This window comes from Sphaeramia orbicularis, chromosome 5, assembly GCF_902148855.1.
Source record: "Sphaeramia orbicularis chromosome 5, fSphaOr1.1, whole genome shotgun sequence".
Taxonomy (NCBI): Eukaryota; Metazoa; Chordata; class Actinopteri; order Kurtiformes; family Apogonidae; genus Sphaeramia; species Sphaeramia orbicularis.
In genome coordinates this window covers 33,610,122-33,618,117 of record NC_043961.1, presented here as the reverse complement: position 1 = coordinate 33,618,117, position 7,996 = coordinate 33,610,122, and positions in this window count along the sequence as shown.

Genomic DNA, 7,996 nt, shown 5'->3' with positions numbered 1-7,996 from the left:
CCATCCTTTTTATGGATCGGCTTCAGAGTGTAATGGGTTAATCCAGTAGTTCCCAGCCTTTTTTGGTTCATGACCCCATTTTAACATCATAAATTTCTGACAACCCCAGACATTCAAGACAGAGACTTTTTTTTGCTAAAATTAATTTGTTTTTCGATCATGTAATTGTTTGCTATACTATGTTTCAAAAAAACATTCATTTTAGATGACATTTAGTCTATATAATGTATATTATTATGGACAGAGGCAGAAAAGCCAGGTGTAGATTACTGCACAAAGTGAGAATTTTTTTTTTTCCTTGGTCAGGATATGTACAGTGAGTCCAGCTTGGATTTACAAGGTGACATTTAATACTGAACAAGCAATAACTCAAACTATGAATTAATGAAAGAGCTGCAGCATCTTAAACCGTCCACAATGAACATTTGAGAGATAGACAGTACCACAGTGCCTCAGTTTCAGCTTCAGAGTTTGTCATGTCTTTTATGTATTGTGATTGTCTCTGTCAACTCACCATATATATTTTTATTAGTATGTTGTTTTTTTTTTGTTTGTTTTTTTTTGTTTTGTTTTTTTATCAATTTCTAGAAATTTTAGGTGACCCATTTGAATTCCAGGCGACCCCATGTGGGGTCCCACCCTGAGGTTGAAAAACACTGGGTTAATCCCTGGCCCATTAAGTTTCATGAAAATCCGTAGGTTTTGTGTAATTTTGTTTCCAAACAAAACAACAAAGAGATGACGATGATTACATAATGCAACAGTGTTTTGCAAAACAATTTGTTGAATTAATTATAATGTATTAACATTTACCTGCATCATTTTACCTTCCTGAGTTGCTTCACATTATCATTAAAGTGAAATAATTACATATGCACATATGGCACTGAAAGCCTGTTGTGTATGTAAGGTGCCATTGAAGGTGAGTCACAAAAAATGTTTTGAATAACTAATTCTATTGTCATTGTATCTTTATATGACCCTAAACATAATTATAGCCTCACAACTGACATAACAATGACACACAGAAGAACCTCACACAAATAATACATGAACACAATACCCTCTATTTTACAATAAGTGGTTTCACAAGAGAGACTAAGATGTTTCGTATAATATTCTCTGTGAATGCACACTATCAGTGGAATCTTTGTATGAAAAATTAATGAGAATTTGACAAATGCAGAAGAAACTGTAGTCAAATACAGTAGTTCTTCTGCATTTGTCAAAAACTTGAAAAACAGAGAGAAGATGAGTGTATACAGTCTATCTATCTATCTATCTATCTATCTATCTATCTATCTATCTATCTATCTATCTATCTATCTATCTATCTATCTATCTATCTATCTATCTATCTATGTCTGTCTGTGTCTGTCTGTGTGTGTGTGTGTGTATACAGCATGTTTGTCTACAAAAGAAATGTTTCATCACATTTAATTGCATTTGTGTGACTATCTAAATAGTTAATGTGGTGTGTATAACCTGTATCTTTTGCAGCAACAAAGTGTGCATTTTTTAATCCACAAAATAGCCTGCACATTTATAACAAGATGGATGAAAACCTCTTAACAAGTACAGTTAGTATGTGCCTGGCATGGCCTTGTGTCTCTAAAGCGCTTTAATTGCTCTGCAAATTTGTGTTTGCCCTTTCAATGTAATCCCATCTGTGGAGACATTCACTCACAGAGCAGAGACGGGAACAAACATAACACTTCTCTCCATCTGTGACCTCCCAGCTCTTCATCCTCCGTCTGAATGTAGTGCAACAATGGAGGAGAGCAAGGGAGAGGGAGGAAGATTGCCTTGCTATTCAGGTATATACTGATGGTACACAAGCTCAAGGATAGCAGATTCAATCAGAGAACAAAAGTGTGAGAAAGGCTACAAACCCACTTACAAGATATTTTGCTGAGGAAGTTATGCTTTTAAGATGGAAAGGATTAAGAATGTTACATAAGATGATAATTTGAGCAGGTATCTTAATGCCAGAACATCAAATTCCGAGTTAGGTTTGCTTCTTAACTAAAGAATTTATAAGGTGATATTTAAGATATTATTGAAAAATATATGAAGTGATAATTAATACATCATTTACATGGCAATGCTTGCTTTACCATCAAATATCTGAGAAAGTATGACTGTGTAATCAAGTGTAAGCTCTTGTTGCAATCTCCATATTTTCTTTCACTGCCTCCCTCTGCAGGTTTAAAAACTGACAGACCTTCAGCAATGTTGAAAGCTTGAAAGTTTCAGTGCATTCACAGCCCGGCTCAAAACACCTGCAAGGTACAGCTCAAAACAGTGAATCAGGCAAGATTTTCCCGCTTTTTTCTATTGTTCCTCGGGCCATTTTATATCAAGTGGTGCAGTGCAGATCATCTAAAATCAGATACTTCTACAAAGGCCAAGCAGGATAATGACATTATTTCCCAGTCGTTACAGACAAATCATTTTGTATGAACAGACATGTCAGCAGAACTATGTCATGCTGGATCATATTTTTTTCACCCTGACTTTGATATCCTAATTCCACACAAAAAAAAAAAAAAAAAAACTCAAATTTCTGAGCATACTTTTTTTTTTTTTTAATTGTACAAAGGTGGGACAGCAACTCAACAACGGGAAGGAAGAGACAGATTGTACTTAAAACAAATGTTAAATTATTTAGTCATTTTTATTCCAGGCTTAAAATGCACATTAACCACGCTATAATAGATCTTATTCAACTTAACATCATCACATCCAATATGAAACTGTCACTTGGCAGCAAACAGCAATGGCCATTTAAAGATGTTAGCTCCATATTCATTAATGCTATTTTTGATTAGAAATAAATGTTCACACTAGAGGCAACTGTATTCAATCTATTTATATCCCCACTCCACCTATAAACCCCAAGTCACACTTTGCCACATGTACAGTGTAAACTCACCAGTTGTTACATAGCATCTTGAGGTTAAAATGCAGTTTTTTTGGGTTTTTTTTAACATAGTGTGATTAGGCTGGCTTAATCATACTTATTTTTCCACCGGTTTTATCTGGAGTCTGCAGAGAAGACATTTTGACAGGTGGAAGGTAGCTATGTTTTCATTTTTCTTGTCCAGTTTGTCATGGATCATGCAACAGCTGCTGTGTGATATTTGCAGTTTCACAAACTCCACCCAACCCAGCTTCAAAACCAGGCAGTGAAAATAAAAGTGTAAAATATTTATAAATGTATAGACTGGAAGACAACAAAAGGAATTTTAGACCAGACTCTTTAGGGGTCTGCTACGCAACTTCTTCAGTGCAGATATTACACCTCACTGTGCAACTGGAACAGGATGTGTATGAGGTGTTTCGTGCCAAGGGGAGGGGAACATGCAGTATCTGCCTGTAAACTTCTAAATCAATAGAACTACCCGGTAAGTTTTTGTACTAAATGCATTTCTTCATTTATTCCTTGATGATTGATTTAATCATTTACTGATAACTATCTTTACAGAAACAAAACAACTTTAAAAGGGAATTTTCAATACGAGCGGATTTTGCACATCAGTACTGCTCAGACTGTTGAAGCATTTATTAAATACTTGCTGGTCTGAAGGAGCTTTCTAAAATCAGAGAACACATATAACCCTAGTGATTGCACCATGGTGCATTTTATGCCAATGCTTGTCAAATAGCATTTCATTTTAAGTCAGTTCAGTTTTATTTATGCAACATTGAGTCATAACAAAATCATCTCAAGGCACCTGACCATTCTGCTCAAGAATTCACAGTATTATTGCGTATTATCACGACTCTTGAATATTCATTTTGTAACAGTGAGAAGGAAAAACTCCCTCCCCAAACTTCAGATTGAACCATCAGGTTGCAAATCTCCAGTGACTGGTTTTGGGTGAGTTAGAAACATCATAAGAATATGAAATATGAAATAAGAAACATTAACATTAATAACAACATTAATAAGAAACATCACACAGGTAACAGGCACATCAGAGGTGTACAGTTCCACGGCAAAAGACACCAGAACCGAGGTACAGGTAGAGAGAAGAGGCGTTGTTCAGACTGTAGACAAACCAGATGTGTTTTGCGGTTGTTTCCAAGTGTTCCAGACCTGTCTGTATGGGTTGTTGTTTTAGTAAATGAATGACTCTAATCGTGATGTGGATTTCGATTAAGAATGAGTAACTGAAGTGTGCCAGATTTGTTGATATCATTAATACCTTTAAAGGTTGATTGATTCCAAACAAAACATGGAATATAAACAACCTTCAGTGGTTAGGATAACTGGTTAAAAAGGATTCATGTTATTTCATCACAACTCATAAGTCTATCAAACCAGGAGTGCTTTTTTTTTTGTCATTTATTTTTTTGCCAAAAAGACTGCCAATCAAATTAAAAGTTCATCAGCATGTCCTTTTGCTTTGAAGCTATTTTTGTCAGCTACAATTTGTCAGTTTCCCTGAAACAAATCCTTTGAGCTTTCTCATGGGTACCAGTGATATAGTACAGATTCTTTCTGATAATATGCTGTTATATGTTACAGTTTATGTTTATTTTTTCAGTTGCATTTAGGTGATTTAATTCCTGAGCTCATTCTATTGCAAATGTATCATCTTGTCATTTACTGTTAGTTTGATGTGAACATTATGGCTTTTACTGTTAAATTAAACTGAACTACTAAGAATAAAACTTGTTTTTCTGGAGGTCTAAAATTGAAAATAAACTGAAGAAGTTCTTTTGTTTTAGAAGAGTTGTAAAAGCCAAGCAATATTTTCTCACCTATTTTTGGGTGTTAAATATCCAATACGTTTTTTAACCTGTCAAGAGCCTCCGGGCAAAGTCTTTGAATGTAGCCTCAGAGATTCTGTGGCAATCCAAGCAACTGTCACGGAAATTGAGACGTGGCCCCCTGCTGGTGTACAGGGGAACCCTGTCAGCAGATGAGGAAATGTAGGGGAAGATCAGTAGCTACCTCAGCAGATGTGTGGGACAGACCCAGGCTAAACAGTGCAGGACTGAATGAATGAAGCACCCTATAGAACTGTGGAGCTCCTCTATTCAGCTCCTCCCTCAATGAGGAGTTCAGGGACCTGCTCAGCAGTATGTGGATGTTGTTATTGGGACTCATACAGGGAAACTGGGGAGGCACCAACAGGCATGGCCTCAAGATGCTGAGAGTCTTTGCACTGCTGCTGAGATGTGTAAGGAGCTGCTTCATGACCTCACTCTAATAAGGTCCATGACAGGGACAGGTACCACCTTGTCCTGATGGAGGTGCGGGCTCATGTTGAAGAGAATAAAGCAACAGGCATATGTCAGTGTGTGTGTGTGTGTGTGTGTGTGTGTGTGTGTGTGTGTGTGTGTGTGTTTGTGTGTTGGGGTGGGGGGGGTCTTGGATCGACAAATCTCTATATGTTGGACAAGAGTGTCTCTCCAGCTGTTCCACATCCTGAATCCAGCTCCACAGGCCATCTCCAAAGCCACAGCTAACAACTAGAAAAGCACTTGAAGAGCGCCGACCTCTGCCAAGGCAGATCAATGCCCCCCCAATCACCACCAAAATTTAATCATTTGTTCCTTGTGCCAGTATCAACATTTCCTGAAATTTTCATCCAAATCCATCCATACTTTTTGAGTTATTTTGCACACGGACGGACGGAACGGACGGACGGACGGACAGGACAGACAGACAAACCAACGCCGGCAAAAAACATACCTCCTTGGCAGAGGTAATAACAAAGCCTGCAGAGAGGGAGAGCAACACCTTATCCCAGCTGGTGAACAACCTCAGACATAAGCCAGATGTGATGTTCTTTACACAGTAGTACTTGATGATTCCAAAAGAGGAACCTCTATGGAAGAGCCAAATGAACAAAAATGGTGATGATTCAGGAGCTGCTGGATCAATTGCTGAGTGGGGATTCTTGCTGGCACATCACAGACCTGTGGAAACGGGGGGGTAAAGGCTTTGTTTGTTGTTAACTATACATGGTCTGTACCCTACTCAGCATCGCTGAGGCTGCAATAAAGGACCTCAGTTTTGGATCAAGAGTTCTTCTGGCACACAAGCCAGGTTTCCATCCACCATGGTTGGGTTATCTGATCCAGGTTGTATGAAGACCATCATGGACATCACTTGTGTCTCCCACATCCCAAAACTTGAGCCAGGAATCAAACCCCAGGCCGCTAGAAAATCACTTGACAATATGGGATGTGATCTGCCAGGTGAGTAACCAGGGTACCCCATCAAATAATCAACATAATAATAATAATAATAATAATAATAATAATAATAAAAATAATAATAACCAAAAAATTATAAATCCCATCACTACATTTTTCTCTGAAGTTTGTACTTGTGTCAGTTTATTTCATTTGAGTCAATTTATTAAACGACAAAAGTAATAAAGTCTTGAAAAAAAGGAAGCTAATATGAGATCATTATGAATGGTCTTGCCATTTTTTTTTTTTTTTTTTTTTTTTTTTTTTTTTTTATTTAGAGGTTTTTGTGACATTCTGGTAGGAACAACAGCAGTCCAGTCTACAAGTTACACATGCGTGAAGTTGTTTTTCAGAACTGCTTTTTTCATACTATAGGCAGGTGAAAAGAGTCCCGGAGCCTTGTTTTATGCAAATGACCTGTATTTACACAGCGGTTTTCAACCTTGCTGACATTCAAATGCTGTACAGCTCAGCTCATTCCACCCGTTCAGTGTCTTGTCCAAGGACACTTCACCATGTTGACAGCAGCCAGACACGAGGACAGGAGACAGGGAGGATCAAACATGTGGACAACCTGCTCTTCTATGGATCAGTAGTGTTGATCTGTGGGCCAACCACCCCACGTAGGCTACAGGACATATCCTGGTTCAAAATAACTGTAACTGAACAGGTTCCTCACGGTGGTGCTGGAGGTCAAGGCAATGCAGTCCAGAGCAGTTACATAGTGATGGAGTTTGTTTGGTTTGTCAGGGCCAAGCGAATTTAGAAGTAGGAAACTACAGTTATCTGGGCTTTAAGGCTTAAAGAAATGGTTGAAGTTTTACTGGCCCTTTCATAATGTTTCAGATTAATATAGGCTATCTGTATTCTATCTGCATAGCACTGGAAGATTATGTTTTTTGATTTTTGTTGTAATATTTCCTAATGGAAACTTGTATAAGGTGAAAAGCCAGTCCTACCAGACATATTTTTCTTGCAAATTAGATTTCCACAAGACTAAATCAATCAGTTTGATTTAATTTGTCCAGTCATTTGCAAACAGAAATCTGATATTTGACAGGGCACATTTAATAGTCTTGTTTACTTGGTCCATCAAAGTAGTTGTATAATTTTTTTATTAAGTTCTTATGAATAACTCCTTGTGTTCATTTGTGATTGATATAACTTAAATGATCAAGGAAAACTTACTGCTTATACAGTATGAAATGACTTGGCTTTTTGACTTAATGTTAATTATAAATAATTGCCAAGACTTTTCTTAACCAGTGTTGATGCCAATCTTCCTTTTTCCAGTGCCAGTGTCCCTTGTTTCATGCCAACTTTGATATGAAATGCCACTGGAATTCATTAAATCCTAGAATGTGCCCTGATGGGTTAATTATTGGGTCATTCACACTGGTAGAGGGACAAATCTGTCTAATCTACTGACAAACTTTAGAGTCCACAGTTATTGCATTAGATTTATGAGTCCTCATATGTAGAATGTACTATAGGTGGTCTAATGAACTAATGTATAGTACCGTATCATGCTGTTTTTATACCACACACACCACACCACACACACTCACCACAACACACACACACACACACACACACACACACACACCACACTATATATATATATATATATATAATATATATATATATATATAAACTGATCAGCATTAATCTAAACACACTGAATCCTGTTTGCTTATGTCACAGGTTGGTTCATGACAAAAACTGAACTGGTTTAAGTATCTGTTGGCTGCTTCACCTGAACACGACCAGAGTTTGGCATATT